Genomic DNA, 25,024 nt, shown 5'->3' with positions numbered 1-25,024 from the left:
TGTAGATCACAGGTGGATGTGGCAGATCTGGGTGCTGCAGTGCTGGCACAGGTGACTGCCTCCTAATTCTGGGTGGTGGTGACTTGTATGCTGCTAATGGTATAGGATATGAAAGAATGGGGGGGGGGGGGGGGGGTAACTGTGGTCTTATTAACCCATACACTCCCTGAGCATGTGCTAATAAATATACATACACACATACATACACACTATATAACATATAACATATACATATTATATATATATATATATATATATATATATATATATATATATATATACACATACACACAATATATACATATAATATATATAGATATATATATATATCTATATATTATGTTTATGTATATAGTGTGTGTGTGTATATATATATATATTGTGTGTGTGTTTTATTGAAAAATGGTGCAGAAAGTAGTGTTATGCACAGTAACATTTCAGTGGGTTATTAATGTGAAAATGACTTTTATTTGCTTACTCTTATTGATCTAGTTAAGACTTTCTCTGATATCACTGACACACATGACATTTTTGTTGGTAATAGAGGGCAATGGTCCTAACAAATGTGGCAATGTTATGAAGCTAGTGGGACTGTTTAGACACAATGCCCAGTGGAGCCTGACACTGTTCACTAACCTTGACCATATCCTGCAACAGGTGTGCGCCTTTTTTTCCTCTTACAACTGGCATATTATGTTCCCTTGTTTTACCCAATTGTTAGATTTATATAAGAATGGTTACACACCTAGGGTTGTAAGAAACATGCCACTTTTTTTTTTTTTTTTTTTTATTGTCGTCTTACATGCCTCACTGATGGAAAAAGAACCCACTGGATACTATTGTGCTATTTTTGGCTCTGCGTGTGCGTTTTTTTTTTTTTCTACAAACAATAGCATGCGCCATAGTGTATGTGTGTGTGTGTGTGTGTGTATATATAATAAATATATATATATATATATATATATATATATATATATATATATATATATATATAATCTCTACAGTTCAAAAGTTTGTGGTCACCCAGCCAATTTTGTCTTTTCCTTGAAAAATCATGCTTTTATTGATGAAATGAGTTCCATAATGAATAGAAGATATAGTCCAGACATTGACGAGGTTAGAAATAATGATTTTTACTTGAAATACTAATCTTCTCCTTCAAACTTTGCTTTCGTCACAGAATGCTCCCTTTGCAGCAATTTCAGCTTTGCAGACCTTTGGCATTCTAGCTGTTAATTTGCGGTGGTAATCTGCAGATATTTTACCCCTTGCTTCCAGAAGCCCCTCCCACAAGCTGGATTGGCTTGATGGGCACTTTTTGCGTACCATACCGTCAAGCTGCTCCCACAGCAGCTCAATAGGGTTGAGATCTGGTGGCTGGGCTGGCCACTCCATTACAGATAGAATACCAGCTGCCCGCTTCTTCCCTAAATAGTTCATGCATAATTTGGAGGTGTGTATTGGGTCATTTTCCTGTTGTAGGATGAAATTTACTCCAATCAAGCGCTGTCCATAGGGTATGGCATGGCGTTGCAGAATTGAATGATAGCCTTCTTTATTCAAAATCCCTATTACCTTGTACAAATCTCCCACTTTACCAGCAAAGCAACCCCAGACCATCACATTAGCTCCACCATGCTTGACAGATGGAGTCAGGCACTATTCCAGCATCTTTTCAGTTGTTCTGCATCTCACAAATGTTCTGTGTGATCCAAACACCTCAAACTTCGGTGTGTCTGTCCATAACACTTTCTTTCAATCTTCCTCTGTCCAATGTCTGTTCTTTTGCCCATAATAATCTTTTAATTTTATTAGCCAGTCTCAAATGTGGCTTTTTCTTTGCCACTCTGCCCTGAAGGCCAGCATCCCGGAGTCACCTCTTCACTGTAGACGTTGACACTGGTGTTTTGCAGGTACTATTTAAAGAAGTTGCCAGTTGAGGATCCGTGAGGCGTCGATTTCTCAAACTAAACACTCTAATGTACTTGTCTTGTTGCTCAGTTATGCAGCGGGGCCTCCCACTTCTCTTTCTACTCTGGTTAGAGCCTGTTTGTGCTCTCCTCTGAAGGGAGTAATATACACCATTGTAGGAAATCTTCAGTTTCTTGTCAATTTCTCGCATGGAATATCCTTCATTTCTAAGAACAAAAGACAGTCAAGTTTCACATAAAAGTTCTCTTTTTCTGGCCATTTTGATAGTTTAATGGAACCAACAAATGTAATGCTCCAGATTCTCAACTAGCTCAAATTAAGTTCAGTTTTATAGCTTCTCTAATCAGAAAAACTGTTTTTAGCTGTCCTAACATACTTGCACACGGGTTTTCAAGGGATTTCTAAACATCCATTAGCCTTCTAACACAGCAAACACAATGTACCATTAGAACACTGGAGTGGTTGTTGTTGGAAATGGGCCTGTATACACCTATGCAGTTATTGCATTAAAAAAACAGACGTTTGAAGCTAGAATAGTCATTTGCCACATTTACAATGTATAGAGTGTATTTCTGTTTAATTTAATGTTAGCTTCATTGAAGAAAAAAAACAAAAGTGCTTTCCTTTCAAAAATAAAGAAATATCTAAGTGACCCTAAACTTTTTAACTGTAGTGTATGTATATAGGCTATTCTTTTTCTTAGTTATTTGACCAGTGTTAACTTTGACATGCTGAAGTAGCCATTTAAAGGATATCCTAATAGGTATGTTCACACTACATTTTTTTTTTTTTAACGAAAAAAAATCTTATGTTTGCATTTTTTTCCCAGCACAGATTCCAAAGCTATTTTAGTAAGTGACATGTCACCAATGTAAGTAGTTTCTTGAAGGATTATGCTCACAAATGAAAGAGGGTAGTGGCATGTGAATTGGCCCCATTGAATGAATGAAAGAGGAGCAGTGTAAACTGCTAATATGTGGCAGATTCCTGAGGAGCAATTATATGTTGGATATTTCTGGTGTGCATTTACTCCTTGTATATATGATCTCCAGGGTTGATTATTGAAAATACAAAAAACTATTCCAATGTCTAATTACCTTTCAAAAATTCTTGACTGTCGCAGTTTGGTTTGCCTAGTTTTCTGTTCACGTGTGCATATATGTCATCAATAGGAACATTGTTGAAGTTATCCGAGTTGTTCTGCCAGTCATGACCCACTGTATCAATGTCTGGAGCCCACTCCTGTGACTGTATGGAGTCAACAGGTTCTCTTTATTGACTGAAAATCACTTTAATAATTTGACTTGGAAAATGTTTGTTTCCAGCTATCTCTGTGTCATTAAAGTGGTGGGCTCCAAGCAAGCGGTATTGCCCAGAAGGGCTTTTTACACAAGGAAAATCGGTAAATAAGTGGTAATAAAGCATGTTTTGTCTCACAAAAGACATGCATTTATATGCATCAATAGAAGTACGTTCAGTCAGAAGTATTTTCTGCCCATTTTGCTTTTATTTTCAGAAATTGACCGGTTTGGCCCACTTTTTTCAATCTTACCAGTACGAATAATGCAGATTTATTATGGATTGAGTGGTTAAAGAGGACCAACCACCAGGATTTTCCTATATAAACTAAAGCCAGTGCTATACTGGCACTATCATGCCGATTCTAAACATACCTTTAGTTGTGAGATCGGATGTACACTTTCTAAAATATAGGCAAGTAAAGTTTGCGAAATGCACTGTTATTTAATGAGAGGTGCAACAGAAGATCTAATAGGTGGGTTGGGTTTTGCTAGTTATTCCCACCAGTCTGCTTGTTTCTCCTCCCTCCTTCCTCCCCCATAGTGACAGAGGAGGAAGGACAGGCAGGCAGAGTGGGGCGGGAATAACTAGCAATACCCGACCCACCTATTAGATATTCCATTGCACCTCTCCTCAAATAACAGTGCATTTCACAAACTTCACATGCCTATATTTCAGGAAGTACACATCCGATCTCACAACTAAAGGTGTGATTAGAATCGGCATGATAGCGCCAGTATAGCACTGACATTAGTTTATATATGAATATCCTGGTGGTTGTTTCTCTTTAAGCTCCATATTAAACATTCAACAGACCTGTGGGAATATCTACCATTGAAGGACGCTAAACGCTTGGACTGTGAGTTCTGATCGTGGCAGGGCTTCTATGACTGTTTTTATGCATCTTGGTGGATGGGCGGCACACAGCACAGTGGCTCAATGGTTAGCACTACAGTCCTGCAGCGCTGGGGTCCAGGGTTCAAATCTCACAAAGTGCAAACACTGGGAGAACATACAAAATCCTTGCAGATGTTCTCCCCATGTTTGTGTGGGCTTCCCCCCACACTCCAAAGACATGCTGATAGGGACTGTAGATGATGAGTCCCAATGGGGACAGTGTTGCTGATGTATGTAAAGCGCTATGGAATTAATAGCGCTAAATAAGTCAATACGTATTATTATTATTATTATTATTATTATTATTATTTGTTCTGTCCCTGACTTGAGAGCCAATCGGAGGCAGTAGCAGAATGCTATGCTGGCATGGGAGCAAGGGGTGCGCTGACCATGAGACTTGCCTGTAGAGTTTTTTTTTTGTTTCCCCAAAATGCCATTAGTTGGGGCTGTTTGCAGTTTCGCCCTACAGATATGTGCAGATTTTCAGTGGAATATTGTGACACTCGGCGTAAGATTATATAGATTGGATTTAAAGGTCCTTTTTATTTATTTCTAGATGGCGGCTAGCTACATTCAATTCTCAAATAAGCCAAAAACATCTGTGTGACTTACTATTGTGACTATTTTAGGGCTCTGACTTTGTGGTATAAAAATTTTCCTAAATTGCAGATTACGCTGGTTACATGTTGCATGTGACTCATTTGCCATAGACTTCTATGCAAGTTACATGTGACTAAAGTCCGACACATGTGGAAACACTGCACTCATAAATTGTGATGCAAAACGTTTTCCAAATTTATTGAGGTGACTGTGAAGTCATTCCGACGTTTCCACCCCGCCTGGGTCTTAGTCAAGAGTCGCTTCAAGATGGGTGCCTGGGATATGGAAATTTGAGTGTGTTAATAGCATTTGGTAGAGAATACCTTGAGGATAAAGGTCCTGGGTTTAGCCAGCGCGTGATATGGTGTAAACCCAGGACCTTTATCCTCAAGGTATTCTCTACCAAATGCTATTAACCCACTCAAATTTCCATAGCCCAGGCACCCATCTTGAAGCGACTCTTGACTAAGACCCAGGCGGGGTCGAAACGTCGGAATGACTTCACAGTCGCCTCAATAAATTTGGAAAACTTTTTGCATCACAATCTGAGTGCAGTGAATTTATTTATTATCTTGGATTGGACCCACTTGTCAGAGTGCAGACCAATTTTTTTGATCTATACATGTGGAAACACTGGCAACTGTTGCAATTCCCTGAAGTTGTCGTGCTGCATCATAGGAAATGATTCCATGCAATGCGATGCTGCCATGTTCGTGTCGCCATGTAGCCCTAGACTTGATCTATACAATATATATATTTTGTGTATAAATATTGGCACCCAGGGTACATTCGCGTAGGGGGCATTGTCCTGTTGGGTCACACTGGTGTATGGCCACCTAGAGCCAGTATAGCCGCCACTGTACCAGAATCATAAACCGGGAGCAGATGTGGAAATTAGTCGTAAAACAATTAGACGTGTTAATAGTGTACACTATATCCGTAAGGCGAGCGGAGGGAAGAATACGGCGTGCAGCTTGCGGCACAGATCCCTGAATGCCATGAATAATGACCAGTTCTGCCAAGCACAAAAGGCACATTGAGTGAAGGAATGTCTGTCAGGAGCCATAGCACGTTATATGCACGGATAATCCCCACCCAACTTTACCCACAAAATATAATCCTTTAGAAATTGTTTGGCTTTCATGAAAGCAGCTTAAACCCCCAGGATGCTCCACAAGTGCATGGCGGCTAATGGCAGGTGGGGGCAGCGCTCCCCTGCAGAACTGCGCCCCCCATACAGGAGGAGAATGCACTCACTGACTACTCCTCTATTAAATTAGCACAAGTACTAGATAGTTTCTTGTGTGAGGATTATGTGGCCCTCCCCCTGCATGAGAGGCTTATTGTGCGGTGAACAGACAAGCCGGCAGCAATATGTGCCTGCTCCGCCCATCACTGGAACTCCGGCAGCCAATCACAATTATGCTCTCATGCTTTCCGTGCAGGTGATTAAATGCAAGACGCTCCCTGATTGGCCTGTAACTCCAGCAGACTAGCTATGGAATCCAATTCACCACTGCAGGTGATAAAATGTAAGACGCCACCTGATTGGTCGGTAACTCCGGCAGACTCAATTTATCACCTGCAGTGGAAGTAAAACGCCACCTGATTGGTCAGTTACTCCAGCGGACCATTACAAATTCAACTATCAGATAATAAAAATATGTCAGGCGCCACCTGATTGGTAGGCAACTTTAGCGGACCAATAAGAACTGAGCTATAGCACTTCTGGAGCAGGTTGTTAATGGAAGACGCCACCTGATTGGTGGTTATCTTTTGCAGCGCTGCAGTGACGGAGCTCGGTGCACTGTGGTAATGCCTCACTTCCACCGTTCTGACAGCGCTCCTCCCGTACCTGGCCGGCCTGGGAGCTGTTGCCGTGCAGTGTCCGGGGGAGGAGCTCCTGCATAGCTGGGCGGCGAGCATGGAGCGGCTCCCCCTCCAGTGAGCGCGTCACTCTGTGTACTGGGAGTGAGAGGGAAGCTCAGCAAACAGCAAAGCCCAACTTCTGGCCCCCAACAAAGCCCCGCACCCGGCTCCGCTCTCCGTGTGGCCGCCGGAGCCGCCACACTTCTCCGGAGAAGTTTCCATTGGGCTTCTCCCCCGGAGCTGCACATTGTGGGCAGTGGCGGATGCCCGGACTATACTGTGCCCTCTATGCTGGAGCCGCTCCGAGAGGTAAATACATGGAGAGGAGGAAGTTTGTTGTGGTGCCCAGGGTGCAGTGTGAGGCGTGGCACCATGGCCCTCCGGAGGGGGCACCATGTATTGTCTTCTGAGGAGGAAGGAGGGGATCGGCCAAGTGCAAGGGACGTGTGAAAGCCCCCAGGAACTTTACACAAAGAGTCATCCTCCATGGTTAATAAGTGCTGCCCTGATGTGCTTAGGAAGTTGTGTGCAGCCTGTATTGTATGGTGTGTGGCTATGGACCAGGACCCTGGGCTTCTATGTGCCCATCATACTATGGTGTGTGTGGCTGTGGACCAGGACCATTAGAGGTCAGGACCCTTGGCTTCTAGATGATCATCATGCACCTGTATGGTGTGTGGCTGTGCAGCAGGACATTTATGGACCAGGACCTTTGGCTTCTAGATGCCTATCATGCTCTTTTATGGTGTATGGCTATGGGTCACCACTCTGGGCTTCTAGGTGCCCATCTTGCTCCTTTATGGTGTGTGGCTGTGGGTCACCACCCTGGGCTTCTAGATGCCCATCATGCTCCTGAATGGTGTATGGCTACGGGTCACCACTCTGGGCTTCTAGATGCCCATCATGCTCCTGAATGGTGTGTGGCTATGGGTCACCACTCTGGGCTTCTAGGTGCCCATCTTGCTCCTTTATGGTGTATGGCTATGGGTCACCACCCTGGGCTTCTAGATGCCCATCATGCTCCTGAATGGTGTATGGCTACGGGTCACCACTCTGGGCTTCTAGATGCCCATCATGCTCCTGAATGGTGTGTGGCTATGGGTCACCACTCTGGGCTTCTAGATGCCCATCATGCTCCTGAATGGTGTATGGCTATGGATTATGTCCCTGGGCTTGTGGGTGCCCATCTTGCTCCCTGTATATGGTCTGTGCCCTCAGGAGCACCTGTGGGGTCATTGGTGAGGCATCCACTGACTACTGGCAGGGGTCATCCTGCCTCATCTGAGAACTTCCCCAGTGATCTGGGCCAATATTCCCTAAACCTGGCAGCTGTCACTTGTGCTCAGAAGTTGCTGTTACTTTCTGCAGGGTCATAAGACTCTGGGGTCACAGTGACCTTTTTGTTAAATAAAATATATATCTCAATATCCTCATTTTGAAATGTTCTCCGTCAAGGCTGGAGCTGTACAGAAGGGGGCAGATGATTTTACGTCATGTTCCTTTTGTTGTGAAACGACCTTCTATTGCCAGGAATGCCAATTATCTGAATCCAGCCGCCCAACGTTATGTATATTCATTTAGGATTTCCATATTGGCAGTCAGATCTGCCTCGTTGCGTCACCTTTTTTTTTCTTTTCATTCTTCTTTTCTCCGGCGCTGATGTACAATTCACAATGGGTTTGGGGATGGAGGGGTTAATGCAGACGCTGCAGTGAAGTTCTTCTTAAATAAGCCGTGGTGCTGCTAAGACAAGGCGTTGTGACATAGCGCTGTTCTCGGCAGAGCTCTTGTGTGTGTGGATATAGCACAATTGCCATTTTCTGGAATGGAGCAGCAAACAATGGCAGGACGCTCACCAGCTCAGCGCCAGCCCCTCTGTTTATTCTTCCTTCCACAGGTGGTGCTCTGGGTGTACTTCAGCTGCCGCCTCTCACTTTTTTTGGCAGGAAGGTACAAATTGAGAAATGTAGTGAGTTTGCGATTTCACTTTGAAAGCTTGGAGTGGTGGGCATGGCAGAAAGCGATCCTACACCACCGTCTGTAGGAGGCCGCCTCTTCATCACCATGGGACGGGCTTGCTAGCCTTGACTTTGGCTCTGTCTATGGCTCAGTTGGCTGCTAGTCGTTCTGTACTGGCCTGGGATCTAACTTGGATAGCAGCTCCTGGGATTTATTTTTAATAGTTCTTGTACAATTATATCTTGACGCGAGAGGCAGGCAGGGCGGGACTGTTATTATGGCTCTGAATGAGGACTATGGATTCACTGCTGCTTCCTTCTTTGTATTTCCTTCTGAAAACCACTGGACAAATAGATCATTTATTTTTATTTTCTTCAATTTATTAACCTGTATCTAGACCCGTTATATAATGCTGAATTTCCTCGTAACCGTTGTTACAGGCAGGCAGTATTCCATACAGCATATGCTTGGTCGGACGTGACCCTGCACTTTGGGACGGCCCAGAGATCAATGAACTTGGATTTAATGATTTAGTGCAGCTTGGCCTTATGGCTTCTTTTCCTGTAAGGCTGGTTTCACACTACGTCTTTTTAACATCCGTTGAAAACGTTATTTTAGCGGAAGTACGGATCCAGTGCAAATGCGTTTTCATTTCAATGCATTTGCAATGGACTCGCGTTAACATCCGTTCACCTGCGTTTGCGTGCGTTATAGTGCGGATCCGGTGACTTGCAGTTTTTTAACATGTTTCAAAAACGCTACTTGTAGCGTTTTTGAGCTGCGTCAAAATACTGCAAGTCACCGGATCCTGACTAAACAGCACGCGAACGCAGGTGAACGCTGGCGTGCTGATAGACAGGATCCTGCTTTTGTACTGAGCATGCCCAGAAAGTACTGAGCATGCCCAGAACCAGTCTCGCGTGATCTGTCTCTCTCTCCTCCTCCCTCCCTCACCCTCTCTCTCTCTATCTCTGTCTTTCCCCCTTCCTCCCTCCCTCCCTCTCTCCCACCTGAGAGCTGCGGACACTCGTAACCAAGGTAAATATCGCGTAACCACTTCTCTTAGTTACCCGATGTTTACGTTGGTTACGCGTGCAGGCAGCCCTGCTCCTAGCAGCTGCAGACACTCGTAACCAAGATAAATATCGGGTATCCAAGCCCGATGTTTACCTTGGTTACCAGTGTCTGCTGCTGTCAGAAGCCTCCTCCCAGTCTAGTTCCCCTCACTCCCGATCACATGACTCCAATGCCCGCCCCTAAACATCCAGTGCAGGATCCTGCAAAATAACAGATGCGTTTGCATACGTTATTTGCTGTAAAAGCAGGATCCGTACTTCCGCTAAAATAACGTTTTCAACGGATGTTAAAAACGGACGTAGTGTGAAACCAGCCTAACCTGTGTCTAAACATGCCTTTTCTTATAAATTGACTTTGTATGTTCAGCGATGTCCACAGTTTTCAGGTGACGTAGCCAACCCTTGAAATGTCGGCTTCTGTTAGGTAATCTAGGTGACGTTTTATGTTTAACGCTAAAAATTTGGAGACCATTCATGTCACTTGTTGGATTTGCCATAGACACATTTAAAAGGGGTATTCCCATCTCCAAGATCCTATCCCAATATGTAGTAGGTGTAATATAATAATTAATTTTATTCATTTATATAGCGCTATTAATTCCACAGCGCTTTACATACATTGGCAACACTGTCCCCATTGGGACTCACAATCTAGAGTATGTCTATGTCTCTGTATGTCTTTGGAGTGTGAGAGGAGACCGGAGAACCCAGAGGAAACCCACGCAAACACGGGGAGAACATACAAACTCCTTGCAGATGGTCTCCTTGGTGGGATTTGAACCCAGGACCCCAGCACTGCAAAACTGCAGTGCTAACCACTGAGCCACCGTGCCGCCCAAGTAGCAAATGGCTCCAATTAGAAATGTAGTAGTAATATTATTTATTCATTTATATTGCGCCATTAATTCAACAGTGCTTTACATACATCAGCAACCCTGTCCCCATTGAGGCTCACAATCTAAAGTCCCTATCTTTATGCCTTTTGGAGTGTGAGAGCAGACCGGAGTACCCGGAGGAAACCCATGAATACACAGGGGAACATGCAAACTCCTTGCAGATGTTGTCCTTGGTGGGATTTAGTTCTCCTGATACACTGTTGCTTACCTCACGTTCAGGGCATTGCTGGACCTTGGTTATGACCACTAGCAACTAACCAGATGTGACTATATGCGTGGGCATAACTAATGTGTTGCAATGCCCTGAATATGAGAAGAGCGACATAGTGAACCAGAAGAACTAGACTACATTTCTCATTGGAGGTATTTGCTAATAATAATAATTATTATCTGGCGTAGGATCTTGGAGATGGGAATACCCCTTCTTAACATGGATTTGTCAAAGAATCCGTGGTGGAAATCCAACACTAAAATTGGCTTCTGCTGAGGCTATTCCAACAGATCCGCATGAGATTAAGCCATATTGTAATTTAATGAAGGCTAATCAATGGCTGCACTAATAAACATGACTACGGTATAAAATGTGTGACTAAATCCTTAAAGGGGTTGTCCGGCCTTAGGGTACGAGTCAGTGTGCACTGTCAAGTTTCTCTGGTGTCAAGCTATTGATCACAAGCCTGCGATTCGCATATATGCGGTCACCTGCCGACTAGACGTGTGGGGTCCAGTTTAATAAAGTAAATTGAGCAAGGCTGGATATTTGTAATCGGAGTGGCGCTGAAAGTATGACTGGTGCTTTCTTCTGGTCACATGACCGCCTTCATCCAGTGCAGGCACCGGATAATCCTCAGCGTGGAGTGCGTATGCTGTGAGGATTATCATGTCTGTATTTACATAGTTACTGCAGACTTGTACCCTAAGGCGGGAGATCCTTAAGTATGGGAAGTATATAGAAAGGACAAGTTCATGTATTGTATTCACAGTCCTAAATGAGCACTGACCAGTAAAAGTTGTAGTCAGTTTGTGTGAATGTAGCCTAGGGCTATGTGCGCATACAGCGTTTTTTTTTTTTTTTGATGCTGCGTTTTTGGCTGCAAAAAGTGCCTGCAGCAAAAACGCATCGGGGAAAAAGAGCATGCGTCTAAACCGCGTTTCAGTGCATTTTTGGCTGCGTTTTTGATCACTGCGTTTTGCTGCGTTTTTCCAATGCATTGCATGGGTGAAAAACGCAGGAAAGAATTGACATGTCCATTTTTTTTTTTTTTTTTTTTTTTTTTTTTTTAAGCTCAAACGCAGCTAAAAAGTTGTGTGCGGACATCAAAAATGAAAAGTCATAGACTTTGCTGGGGAAGCAAAGTCATGCAGTTTTGAGCCCAAAAACGCCTAGTGTGCACATAGTCTTAGTCCTCTTTTGATTACACTGGCATATTCCTTGATCCGGCAGTTGTCTGAGGCCATGTTGGTCGTCGGGTATTTTTCCTGGGCACTTGTAACAAGTTATGTAATTGCCTTTCTGGCTTTGCAATGTTGTTTCACCTAATGTGCCCTACATGTCCATCATGGATACAGTTTGGTTTCATGATTGGCAAATCGAGTCTGTATTTAAGTATATTCCATCTGCTGTTCTATGAAAAGTTTTGGAGTAGTGACATCAGAGCTTGATAAATAGACTCCTAAAATTGTACCTCTGCAGCTGACGAGCCCTACATAGGCTTGTTTTTTCAGCTACTTTCATTACACCGGCGCTGTATGTAGAAAGTGTCAGCTGTGTTTGGCTTGTCGCCTTTAATGTGTGACCTCGCAATATTGTGGAGTGTTATCCCAGTCATTGTTGTGCTCCCGGTGTGAATGTCTTCTGCTGTATCATGAGTTCCTGTGAACAGGAATAAACTCCTTGGAAGTGTGCAGGATGACCATAGGGAAAACAGCCTGCCGTGCTTTTCTAGAAGGGCTACTCGGGGTGGAAAAGGTGTCTAAAACCTTTTTAAGAAATGTGGCATGTATACCGTAGTAAAATGCTGGCTCCACTTACATTAGATTATGTAAATGGAGCTGTTATAGTACGAGTAAGGCTGCTTTCACACATCAATTTTTTGGCATCAGGCACGATCCGGCGAAAAAACTGATGCGACATCCGGCGAAATAACGGATCAATTGCATCAGTTTTTTTCCATCAGTTCCTTCAGTTTTTTGACTGATCCGTTGTGATACTGAGCATGCTCAGTTCCAAAAAACGGATCAGGCGGCCTTATCCGTTTTTTTTTGCCGGATCTGGCGTCTATATGCTTCCATTATAAAACACTCCATACTGTGCCGGATCCAGCGCGATAGTCTTTCACCGGAGACAAAAAATGTTCCATCCAGCCGCTGGACAAGCAAATTTTGCCAGTTCCGGCGAAAGCCTGATGGAACGTAAGGCCATCCGGCACAATCCGGCGCTAATAGAAGCCTATGGGGGGAAAAAACTAATCTGGCGGCAACAGACACCGAATCCGTTTTTTCAGGTTATTGCTGGATTGTGCCTGATGGCAAAAAACTGATGTGTGAAAGCAGCCTTACTAAACCCGGCTCAGTGGGGATGACCTGACTGCCTCGAAGAGCTGGTCCTTTGGTTTCTTGGCCGCAGAGCACGCGCTCATCACTGAGGCTACATTCACACAGGGTGGGTTTTCTGCTGAGATTTGCTGCCTTCATCTGGTAAATGGAAGGCCATCAGAGATGTGGCTGAGCCTTTAAAATAATTTATTGGGCCATTAGGGTTAACCATTTTATTATGATGAGAGCGGGACAGTGATTGTGCTGTCTTTCTGGTAGTTATGCTTTTCAGATGTCTAAATGGTAACAGCTGCTCCTTAAAAGACGAGAGGCTTTGCTGCACTTCATTTAGAAAGCCATTTTGGCCTGCTAGGATAGTTAATATGTAACCCACACCACCCAGTCCAGGAGTCTGTGCTTTATATTTTTCTAACCTCCACCAAACACTACACATTGGGGCTCTTAGTTGTCTGCAGCGTGCCATGTTGTATTTGGAGCCGCGGTGACATTGATATTGTCCAGTTTTCACTACTATAACCTGTGCCCAGAGTGTAGACAGTGTTTGGGAGTTGTATCCTGTAGAATGTACAATGTGGAAGTTTATTGTGTAGACTCATTGGTAGAACGTTAATATTTGGTTTCTTAAAGTCTGTATATATACAACTGCGTCACTACTGGCCCTCTGCTTAAGTGTCCAGTCACAAAATGGCATGCAATGTGAATAGAAACCATGACTATTATTACCACACATTACTGGAAACTAGTTTTTATTTGTTCTAAATTGCTTTTATACATTGGGGTCTTATAGGGGGTGTCAATGTCATTTTCATGATTTGGCGGGGAGTATTAACCTGGGTTTATGCATGTCGCATGCAGCCCTTAAACAACTGCCGATGGGCTAGATGCACACTAATCTGTGCTCAGTAATGGCGTTTTTAGACTCGCTGACCACAATTCTGTTCTCACAGAATGATCATAAATACAGTCCAAGCATTAAAAAAAAAAAGTTATCCATGGCACACGTTCTTTTTACACAGGACAGTGTGCTACCCAAAGCCATAAGTGTAAGGCTAGGTTTAAATTTCCGTTAAAATGTATCAGTCACAATCCGCGGCTATGGTAAACAACGGCATCCGTTTAGCGGATTCCATTGTGTCCCATAGACTTGTATTAGTGGCAGATTGCGACTGATGACCTTGCGTTGCATCCGTTGCGTCGCGGTCAGTTGTTCTTTGACTGACCGCTGGGCGGGAGCAACGCAGAATGTAATGTTTTTCTGGCCATCAAAATTAACGCGCCGCGCAGGAATCCATCGCCATCCGTCAAGCTTGTAATGGATGTCTACGGTGCTGGATTCCGTCGTAATCCGTCTTACAACGGAATCCAGCGCTGGATTCTGTCATGCTCTACTGAGCATGCCCAGCATGTTTGGCACACCCACTGGTCTGTCCCAAACACAAACGGATCATGACTGATCCGTCAAACGGACGCACAGCGGATGTAACAGACGCAATGGATCAGTTTTTTCACAGGATTCCTGTGAAAGGAATCCTATGAAAAACGCATCCGTTGCGTCAGTTGACATCTAAAAAACAACTGATCCGTTGCTGACACGGACCTGACTGATTTAAAACAACGGAAATGTGAACCTTGCCTAAGGTGTTTGTGGTCTGCTTACTCCATCCATTAGCATAACGCACTTGTGTAATATACTCACTGTTAGGATTCTGCATAATGTGACTGCTCATATGCTAATCGTATATCTACTGTCGCTCATTGCGCTTCTGAGGACTTTGAGAAGTGGAACAATTGAGAAGTCAAATAAAGTGGTCTGCATGTGATGGGAAGTATGGAAATCATGTGTGGGCAGTCATGTGACCAGCGCAGCAAGCCTAGAATCGCTGCTTGTCAGTGAGTACACTGCACACTGTTAGGATTCCTCATGTTAGTCTGCCTGCCTAATTCTAACAATGGTCCGGCATACCCTTAAGTTTGGGTCATGCAATGTTAAAGGTTTTTTGTTTTTTTTTCTGGGGGGGGTCGAGTGGATCAGGTGATTGTAATCCAATTATTCTGTTTGACAGATTCTTTTAATAGTTTGAGGCAGAACATTTGGTAAATGTCAGTTTGTCAGTATACTCCTGTGAGGAGTGCACTTAGTGGTAGTTAATTGTAACATTTTATCTTTAGGCTTTTTTTTTTTTTTCTTAAGTGTTTAAATATTTACTGTTCAATAGAAAAGAAGTAATGCGCTATTAGTGTGTACAGTATAAAAATTGTCATATTGCAACAACTGTTAAATGGGGAAAAAACAACCTCTTGCTGTAGACGGTATATCCCAACTTCTTAATGGTTTACTATAGGACAGAATTACATGGCAAATTGCAGCGTGCACTACTCCCCTCTGTATTTCGGATGGGACTCTCCTAGTTAAGTCTATGGTGCGCAATAAATTCAGCTCATGCGGGATTAAAACTGCAGAATCTGACTTCTATGTGAGTTAATAACATTCAGTGTATCTTCTAGATTATGTCTAGGCTTTTTTGAGGGGTCCTCCGCTGCAGACATACGGCCTTTATGAATATTGCCACATTTCTTAACAAATATTCTGAGTTGACTTGGAAAAGCGAGCCCTGAAATGTCCCAATTTCTGCTGGATTGAAGTATTCTCATCATTATTATTTATTTAACAGCTCTGTGTAACCAGGAGAGGTCACTGATGCTGGCAAACCAGTAAAGTGAGTAGCAGCAATGCTTCCTTGCTCGTTTTCCCGGTGAGTCAGTAGATGGTGATTCTGCAGTAGCTGCACCCACAAATATCAGCGTCTACCGTATAATGATGAAACTTTACACAATGTGTGGTGGTGTCCTGCGTTCTGTGCTCCCCGACTCCTTGTATGTGGAGGAGTAGCCATTCCTCCGGCTCACACCACACATTATTTGGAGGCAGAGGTGCTATTCTCTGTTTTCCAGTAGTCACATGCATCTGATTACATATTCCTAATTTCATTTAAGCCTTGTGGTTTCTGGTCCTCTAAGAGGAGCAGGACGGAATGCTATAGTAGTGTACTGAGATGAATGGATATCCTGTATGTTCCCCGTGCTTTAGGAGTTGGGTGGCAGGGAGCCATTTTCTACTTATCGTTCACAACATTTGTGTTCTGCTATATTCTGTTCTTTGATTTGCAGATCTAGGCTGTGTTGCTCCATGCGCCCGCTTTTTACTTTTGGTTGTAGGCTGTCTTTCACGTGATCTAGAAGCTTGATGCACGGGAGATAATTTTACCATTTTCCTGCTGCTGTTTTACCCTTTTGTCCTTGGATACAGGCATATGCCTACAACAATTATTGCATTTCCTGCTATCAGTTACTTCAGCATTCCTGGAATTAAAGTCACAGCAACACTTACACTTTTTGCTCTGATATTACATATTGGCTTGAAAAAGGTTCTGCTGAAGCGAAGAAGTTGCCACTGGGCTACATAAAGTCCACGCTTTTTTGCATCTTTTTTTTGGAGTGCTGCCTTATTTTTAAGTAAAAAGGTTCTTGGGAATTGAAACATTTCCACGCCACATGGACTAATAATGGTCCGTCCATTTATTTTATTTTTTGAGTACTGCCATACATACATACATACACACATACACACACATACACACACATACACACACATACACACACATACACACACATACACACACATACACACACATACACACACATACACACACATACACACACATACACACACATACACACACATACACACACATACACACACACATACACACACACATACACACACACATACACACACACATACACACACACATACACACACACATACACACACACATACACACACACATACACACACACATACACACACACATACACACACACATACACACACACATACACACACACATACACACACACATACACACACACATACACACACACATACACACACACACACACACACACACACACACACACACACACACACACACACACACATATATATATATATATATATATATATATATATATATATATATATATATATATATATATATATATATATATATATATATATACACACACATACATACACACACATACATACACACACATACACACACACATACACACACACATACACACACACATACACACACACATACACACACACATACACACACACATACACACACACACACACACACACACACACACACATACTGTACATACATATTCCAGGAAAGTGGAGAAACTGCAATAATCATGACGTTAATGGTGTTTACAGTCGAAGGGGTAGAGTTTTTAGCTGACTTGTCCCTTTTGTTGTAACTATCGGTGTGCTACTCAGCACCTGGACCCCCTCCTATCAATGTATAACCTGTTAGAAGTTTTCTTTTCTCTAGTCCCTTCCACGACAGCATAGGAGGTTGTCTCTCCACGCCCTAATTGGGACAGGAAGTTCAAGAGGTTTAAAAGGACCCTCCCACCTCCCATAGCCAGTGTCTTTCCTGTCCCCATGGGGCATGGAGAGGTTTTGTTTTTTCTCCTATGCTGTGGTGGCCGGCGAACTGCAGTATATTTTTTTTTTTTCCCCCCTATTACCTTCAGCCGGACGGCATCGGTCGGGCCTTCACCGCTCCTCCCTTGCTGTTCCCTCACGCTGTGGGGGACCGCTGCTCCAGCCTTCCGGATCCTCCTGAGGGGTGATGCAGGCTGTTGAGCTCCCCGGCCGGCGTCCTCCCTGAGCCGCCGGCCGCCTCCCGCATGCACGCTGCCGGAGCGATCCGGAAGTGCTCCCGGAGGCGGGACTTCTGGTCTTGCGGACTTCCGGTCGAGCGCTTCCGGTTTGCGGAGGCAGCGTGGAGGCACGCCGACTGCGACTCGACCTGCCCAGGACCGGATGCGGGAGGCGGGGAAACGTGCACCGTCACTGGGGAGGCAGGCCCTTGTCCATAAGGGCTGCCACGAAGACATCAGATCATGGTAAGACCGTGCTCCCTGTCATGTCTTCCGCTGCAGCTGCCTCTGCAGAACCCAGTGTGCCCCCTGCTACTGTGAGTATGGAGGGGACTGGTCCCTCGGACATAGGTCTCATCAGTGATTATGGCTCTCTGCTCTGTGTTTTCTAGGAGGACAAGGCCACCAAGAAAACTGACAGAAATGAGAAATCAGAGAAGCCTGAGAAGTCAGAAAAAACTGACAAGTCCGATAAGCCTGATAGACCTGACAGAGTGGACAAAATTAAAAAATGTCCCATCTGTATAAAGAAGCTCCCTGCAGTATGGGATAAAAAGCTTTGCCAGCAATGTACGGACCAGGTTATTAGGGCCGAACAACCATCTCTGATAGATGAGTTGCGGTCCATGATGAAACAGGAGATTAGGGCCTCACTGGCTTCTCTCCCTGTGCCTGGCCCTGTTCCTGGCCCTGTTCCTGGCCCTGTTCCTGGCCCTGTTCCTGGCCCTGCTCCTGGCCCTGCTCCTGGCCCTGCTCCTGGCCCTGCTCCTGGCCCTGCTACTGGACCCTCTCCTCCAAAAAAGAGGAGACTCCAGTCGACCCCTTCTGATCAGGAGGACGCTGATTCCACCTCTGAGGGTCCTGATGAAGGATTTCCATCTGGGGGGTCTGACCAGTCCTTTCTTTTTCACTCAGAAGAGTTGGGGGATCTTATTGAGGCAGTTCGGAGCACTATGGGTTTAGAGGAAGTGCAGTCTCTTCCTTCAATCCAGGACGAAATGTTTGCTGGCCTGAAGTCAGTCAAACAGTTGGGATTCCCAGTTCATGCCAATATATTGGATATTGTTTCTCAGGAATGGGAATGTCCTGAGAGGCGGGTACGGAGTGACCTTAGACGCCGGTTTCCTCTGGAACCTTCGGGACTACATTGGGAGATCCCAAGAGTAGACGTTCAGGTGGCTAGGGTAGCTAAGCAAACGGCTCTTCCCTTTGAGGATACTTCCCAGCTGAAGGATCAAATGGATAGGAAGGTAGAGGGCCTGATGAAGCGGTCCTGGGAGGCATCGTCTTCCTCTATTCAAGCCAACATTGCCTCCACCTGCGTATCCAGGTCCCTAATTAGGTGGTTGGACCAGTTGGAGGCTCATATTTCCCAAGGGACCCCTAGGGAGGAATTACTGGAATCCCTTCCCTTGCTTAGGAAGGCTACCTGTTTTCTGGCAGATACCTCGGTGGAATCTGTCCGCCTGGCAGCCAGAACCTCGGTGCTTTCTAACTCTGCCCGACGTGCCCTCTGGCTTAAGGCCTGGAGTGGAGACTCCACCTCTAAAATGAGGCTTTGTTCCCTTCCTTTTAAAGGGGATTTGGTGTTTGGACCTGCCCTGGATGATATCCTGGACAAGGCGACTGATCGTAAGGCCTTGCCCGATCCTAGACCTACCAGGAAGCGGTCCTTTCGTCCCTCGATGCCTCAGGCCTCCCAGCCCAGAGGGAAAGGGAAGGCAGGCAGGTGGAGCTATCCCAAAGGTAGAGGGAGAAACATCCTCATCCCTCCACATCAGCAACGTCCTCAGCAGGACAAGCAGTGACTCGGCCCGGGTGGGGGGAAGACTCTCAGCGTTTCTTACCCAGTGGCAGTCCATAACCTCTTGCCAATGGGTTCTGAAGATCATCTCGGACGGTCTTCTCATAGAATTCCTTCCCCCCCCCTCTTCCGGGTCTCCGAGTCACTGCGCTGGCATCGCCGGGTTCACAGACTCTGTTGTACACAAAGATTTTAGAGTTAGTGCACTCGGGGGTCGTTTCCCCAGTCCCGAGTCGGGAAGAAGGGATAGGACACTACTCCCGTCTCTTCCTGGTCAAGAAGCCATCCGGCGACGTCCGTATAATTATCAATTTAAAAAGTCTAAACCGTCAGGTCAGGTACCGGCGGTTCAAGATGGAGTCGGTGAGATCAGCTATTCCCCTGATAGGTCTACACCACCAGATGGCCTCTATCGATCTGAAAGATGCCTACTTCCATGTACCCGTCCATCCGGGACACAGACAATACCTCAGGTTTGCGGTGCTTCACGGGGAAGAAGTACTTCATTTCCAATTCAATGTACTTCCCTTCGGGATCTCCTCAGCTCCAAGGATCTTTTCCAAGATCATGGCAGAGGTGGTCGCCTTCATAAGATTGCAGGGTATCTGTCTAGTTCCGTATCTGGACGACTTTCTTCTCATGGCTCCGTCTGCTCCAACCCTCCGGAGCCATGTGGAGAGGTCTTTGGGAATCCTTCGGTCTCTGGGATGGATTCCCAATCTCAAAAAATCACAGTTAACCCCCTCCTCCACACGGCAGTTTCTCGGAGTGCTGCTGGACTCCGACAGACAGGCATCTTTTCTCCCAGAGGGCCACAGGATAGCTCTGTTATCCAAAATCTCGAAGCTCCGCAGGCAGGCTCGCCCAACGCTTCGAGCGGCTATGTCGGCCCTGGGTTCCATGACATCCTGCATCCCCTCGGTCAGGTGGGCTCAGGCCCATTCTCGGTGTCTCCAGGATCATATCCTGACACACTGGGACAGACTCCCGTCATCCCTAAACAGAAGGTTTCGCCTCTCGGAGTCCGTCTCCTCATCCCTTCTCTGGTGGCTGAGTCCCGCCAACCTGCAGGTGGGGGTTGCCTGGACTCAGAAACCCCTGGTTACACTGACCACAGATGCCAGCCTACGTGGATGGGGGGCAATGGTGGCAAATTCCCCATTTCAAGGGGTCTGGAGTCCTTACGTCAGCTCCCAATCCTCCAACTACCGGGAGCTCAGGGCAGTCAGGGAAGCCCTCCTTGCGGCTCAGGACCTCGTCCGGGACTCTCACGTCCTGGTATATTCAGACAATGTCACAACAGTGGCACATCTCCGCCATCAGGGCAGTACACGCTCAGACGCCCTGAAGTCGGTATCCTCCCGAATCTTTCAATGGGCAGAACAATCTCTGCTCTCCCTTTCTGCGGTCCATCTGAAGGGCTCCCTCAATCTTCAGGCGGATTTCCTGAGTCGTCGGGATGTTCATCCAGGGGAATGGAGCCTGGATCAGGCAGTGTTCTGCTCTCTAGTGGCAAGGTGGGGTGCACCAGAGGTGGACCTCTTTGCCTCAGCAGAGAATCGCAAGGTCGCAACATATTTCTCCCTGAACCCAAGGGACGAGGCTTTAGGGGTAGACGCTTTCTGCCACAGTTGGTCCTTTCGCCTCGCTTACGCGTTCCCCCCTCTTCCTCTTCTCGCACGGGCCCTGAGGAAGATCAGAGACGAGGGGGTCCCAACTATACTGGTAGCCCCTCTGTGGCCCCGGAGGAGTTGGTACAGCTTGGTCATGACGCTAGGAATCGACGGCCCAGTCCTCTTAGGTTCGGACCCCAGCTTACTGTCACAGGGTCCGATTTTCCATCCGGCTCCTCAGAAACTCAACTTGGCTGCCTGGCTTCTGAGGCCCGGGCACTGAAGGCTCAAGGGCTTTCTGACAAAGTTGTGGCTACGCTGCAGAAGAACCGTAAACCTGTGACTAATAGTATATACAACAAAATCTGGAAGAGATTTTCCTCCTGGTGTGGTTCTCGGCCTCCTGACCCTTTTCGGCCTAATATTGCGCAGATTCTGGACTTTCTCCAAAGTGGTTTAGACTTAGGTCTTAGGCCCAGCTCCCTGAAAGTTCAGGTGTCAGCACTCAGTGCAGTCTTTGACACGGCTCTGGCAGATCATCGTTGGATCCGTCGGTTCTTTGTGTCCGCTGGTAGACTCTGTCCACGTCGGAGGGTCCTGACGCCTCGCTGGGATCTCAATGTGGTCCTTACAGGACTATCTCAATCTCCGTTTGAACCTCTGTGCTCTTGTAACATTCGTTCCCTTTCTCACAAGACTGCTTTTCTTGTGGCTATTACATCTGCTCGCAGAGTCGGCGAACTTCAGGCTTTGTCTGTTAGGGAACCTTATCTGACCATCAGAGATGACAGCATTGTTTTTCAGCTGGACCCTTCCTTCCTTCCCAAGGTGGTTTCGGATTTTCACCGTTCGCAGTCCATCGTCCTGCCTTCATTCTGTCAGAATCCTCGGACTCCGGGTGAGGAAGTGTTTCATTCTTTGGATGTCCGTCGGATAGTGTTGCACTACCTAGAGGTTACTGCTTCTTGGCGCCTTGATTCTAACCTGTTCATCCAGCCCTTTGGCCGCAATAAGGGCAAGAAGGTGGCTAAGAGTACAGTCGCCAACTGGATTGTGCGAGCAATTAGAGATGCATACCTCGCTCAGCATCTCTCTCCGCCTACTGGATTCACGGCGCACTCCACCAGGGCTACCTCTGCCTCCTGGGCCGAACGGGCAGGGGCCTCCCCTGAGCAGATCTGCAAGGCGGCTACGTGGTCTTCGCTCCATACCTTCACGAAGCATTATCGTCTGGATCTGGATTCCAACAGGGATTTGGCCTTTGGCAGGAAAGTCCTGCAGGCTGTGGTCCCCCCCTAGGTATCAATTCTTTGGTATTCCTCCTATGCTGTCGTGGAAGGGACTAGAGAAATAAGAATTATTCTTACCGATAATTCGCTTTCTAGACGACAGCAGGTAATTCCCTCCCCTATGTATTCATGTATTCCTGAATGTGTAGTACTTCTCATATGCTATGGATTCTTTGTAAGACACTGGCTATGGGAGGTGGGAGGGTCCTTTTAAACCTCTTGAACTTCCTGTCCCAATTAGGGCGTGGAGAGACAACCTCCTATGCTGTCGTGGAAGGTCCTAGAAAGCGAATTATCGGTAAGAATAATTCTTATTTTAAAACTTTGGGTACACTTTCAGCTAATTTATTGTCTGATGTACTGACAAACTAGTATACACTACTCACAAAAAGTTGGGGATATTTTAACTTTCAGGTAAAATTTCAGGATGATCCTAAAATGCCCTCTAACCTTTTCAGGTGATCTTATTCTTTTTGAAGGCACATGTCCAACAGTTTAATGTGTCAGTAATTTTCGCACATCTTTCTGTTTTCGAACGAGGATCTTAAGGCTATGTGCGCACTAGACCGTTTTACCCGTGGATTTACCCCCGGATTTGCCGTGGAAATTTCTTGAAAGATTAGAAATCTTTCTGCAGACATTTCCCAGCAAAACCTATGTGTAAAAAAAAATAGCTGTGCGCACGCTGCGGATTTTTCTCAAGAAAATTTCTTGAGAAAATTTTCTCGAGAAACTTTGAGAAAATGAGCATGTCCATTATTACCTGCGGAATACCCCCGGAATTTCTATACTTGCATGTGTCAGGAACAACATGCGGAAAATCCGAGGTGAAATCGTGGTAAATTCGCGGCTAATCCGTGGTAAAAACGCATGCGTTTTTACCGCGGATTTGGTGCGTTTTTTCCCGCAGATGCGGGAATCTTCAACTCCCAGAATGTCTCTTAAGAAAGTTTCTTGAGAAAAAGGACATTTCTAGTGCGCACATAGCCTAAGGGCAAAATTCACAAGAGGTGTTTGTTCCATGAATCGCCTATAAATTTGGGGGCTGAACTAGAATTGGTATTTACCGTATTTTTCGGATTATAAGACGCACTTTTCCTCCCAAACATTTGGGAAGAAAATGAGGGGTGCGTCTTAAAATCCAAATGTAGCTTACCATATCGTGATTGAGGGGTCGCAGGAGGCAGGGGCTCTGTGCGGTGGAAAATAATGGTGCCCAGAGTCCGTGCGTGCGCACAATCTGTGCATTCGCTGCCTCCAGGCGCCATTTGTTTGAAGCACATCTTCAGAATAACCCGTGCCTCGCCGCCCCCCAGAACAGAGTCAGCACGGGGCATGGCAGAGCCAGGACAGAACAGAGCCAGCACGGAGCAAAGCCTGCATTTAGGAAGCCGTGATCATGGGGGCCCAATCCTTTTTATGGTAACCCAAGGTCAAGTGACGATCCCTAGGTTACCTGGCTAGACAAGTATCTTAGACAATGCCAAGAGCATGCTCTAGGACGCAGTGTCAGTGTAATACTGATAGGTATAATGTATTTAAATGCTGGTGCACTGCAATACATTATATCTGCGGTCGGACAAATAGATAAGGTAATCGGTAATGCCTCATATAGGGACTAAGTAAAGAAGTGAAAAAAGGTCAAGAATAAAAAAAGAAATTGAAAAAAATTCAACCAATAAATATGCATATTTATGTAAAAAGAAAAATAAACAACCAAAATACACATTTGGTATTACTGCGTCCGTAACAACCCGATCTATAAAACTGTCATGTTAGTTAACCCCTTCAGTGAACACCGTAACCCTTCCCCCTCAAAATGTTGCAAAAACTACCTTTTAATCATATAGCTGACAAAGTCAAAACAAAATTCCGAGGTGATCTCTGAGGAAGCAATGTTTTTGGTTATGTTTAAGAAGCGAAATGTACGTTAGGTCTCCTGTCCTCTTTTGCTCTGGGTAACCTTTGTCCTCTGACTACCCAACACTGTGAGTATATGAGTGACGTATATCTGATCATGGTCAACTTTTTTTTTTTGTACACCGCGACACATTTATACCTACTTGGTTAGCATGCACGGGGGTCTCTGCATTTACTTGGTCATATTTGATTAATCACAGACGGTTATTTGGTCATATTGTCTGTTTGTTTTAACCTCCATGATGCTAGTTAAGGTTTGCTGCTGTAATGTTTTGGTGTACCTACAAGAATTGTTTTGACCTTTTATCAGATTGTCCCCTTTTACTTTCTATGTGAGGTTTAAGTCATTACCAGCTGACTGTATTTCTGGTCCATTTATTTTATTGGCATCCTTTTGCCTTATCTATGTATTGCTATATATGGATCACTTACTATTAACCCTTTCACGACCGGCCGATTTTTCGCTTTCCGTTTTTTTTTTCGCCATTCTTTTTCTGAGAGACGTAACTTTTTTATTTTTCAGTCAATATGGTCATGTGAGGGCTCATTTTTTGCGGAACGAGCTGTACTTTTA

The 25,024-nt window shown here is 45.3% G+C and overlaps 1 protein-coding gene across 5 annotated transcripts in view; it reads left to right on the top strand.

The window, feature by feature from the left end:
- ZNF516 (zinc finger protein 516) overlaps positions 1 to 25,024 on the top strand; it is a 176,464-nt gene that overhangs the window by 1,754 nt on the left and 149,686 nt on the right. For 2 of the 5 annotated variants that reach the window (XM_075314635.1, XM_075314634.1), the window contains exon 1: positions 6,677 to 6,906. The exons of 1 other annotated variant lie outside the window; for it this stretch is intronic. The gene's annotated coding sequence lies outside the window, so the exon portion shown is untranslated. Of the gene's footprint in view, positions 1 to 6,676; positions 6,907 to 25,024 lie in introns of those variants that run through there. 2 more of the 5 variants (XM_075314633.1, XM_075314631.1) reach the window with 1 other exon arrangement.

This window comes from Anomaloglossus baeobatrachus, chromosome 6, assembly GCF_048569485.1.
Source record: "Anomaloglossus baeobatrachus isolate aAnoBae1 chromosome 6, aAnoBae1.hap1, whole genome shotgun sequence".
Classification (NCBI taxonomy): domain Eukaryota; kingdom Metazoa; phylum Chordata; class Amphibia; order Anura; family Aromobatidae; genus Anomaloglossus; species Anomaloglossus baeobatrachus.
This window is presented reverse-complemented; position numbering and strand designations above follow the sequence as displayed.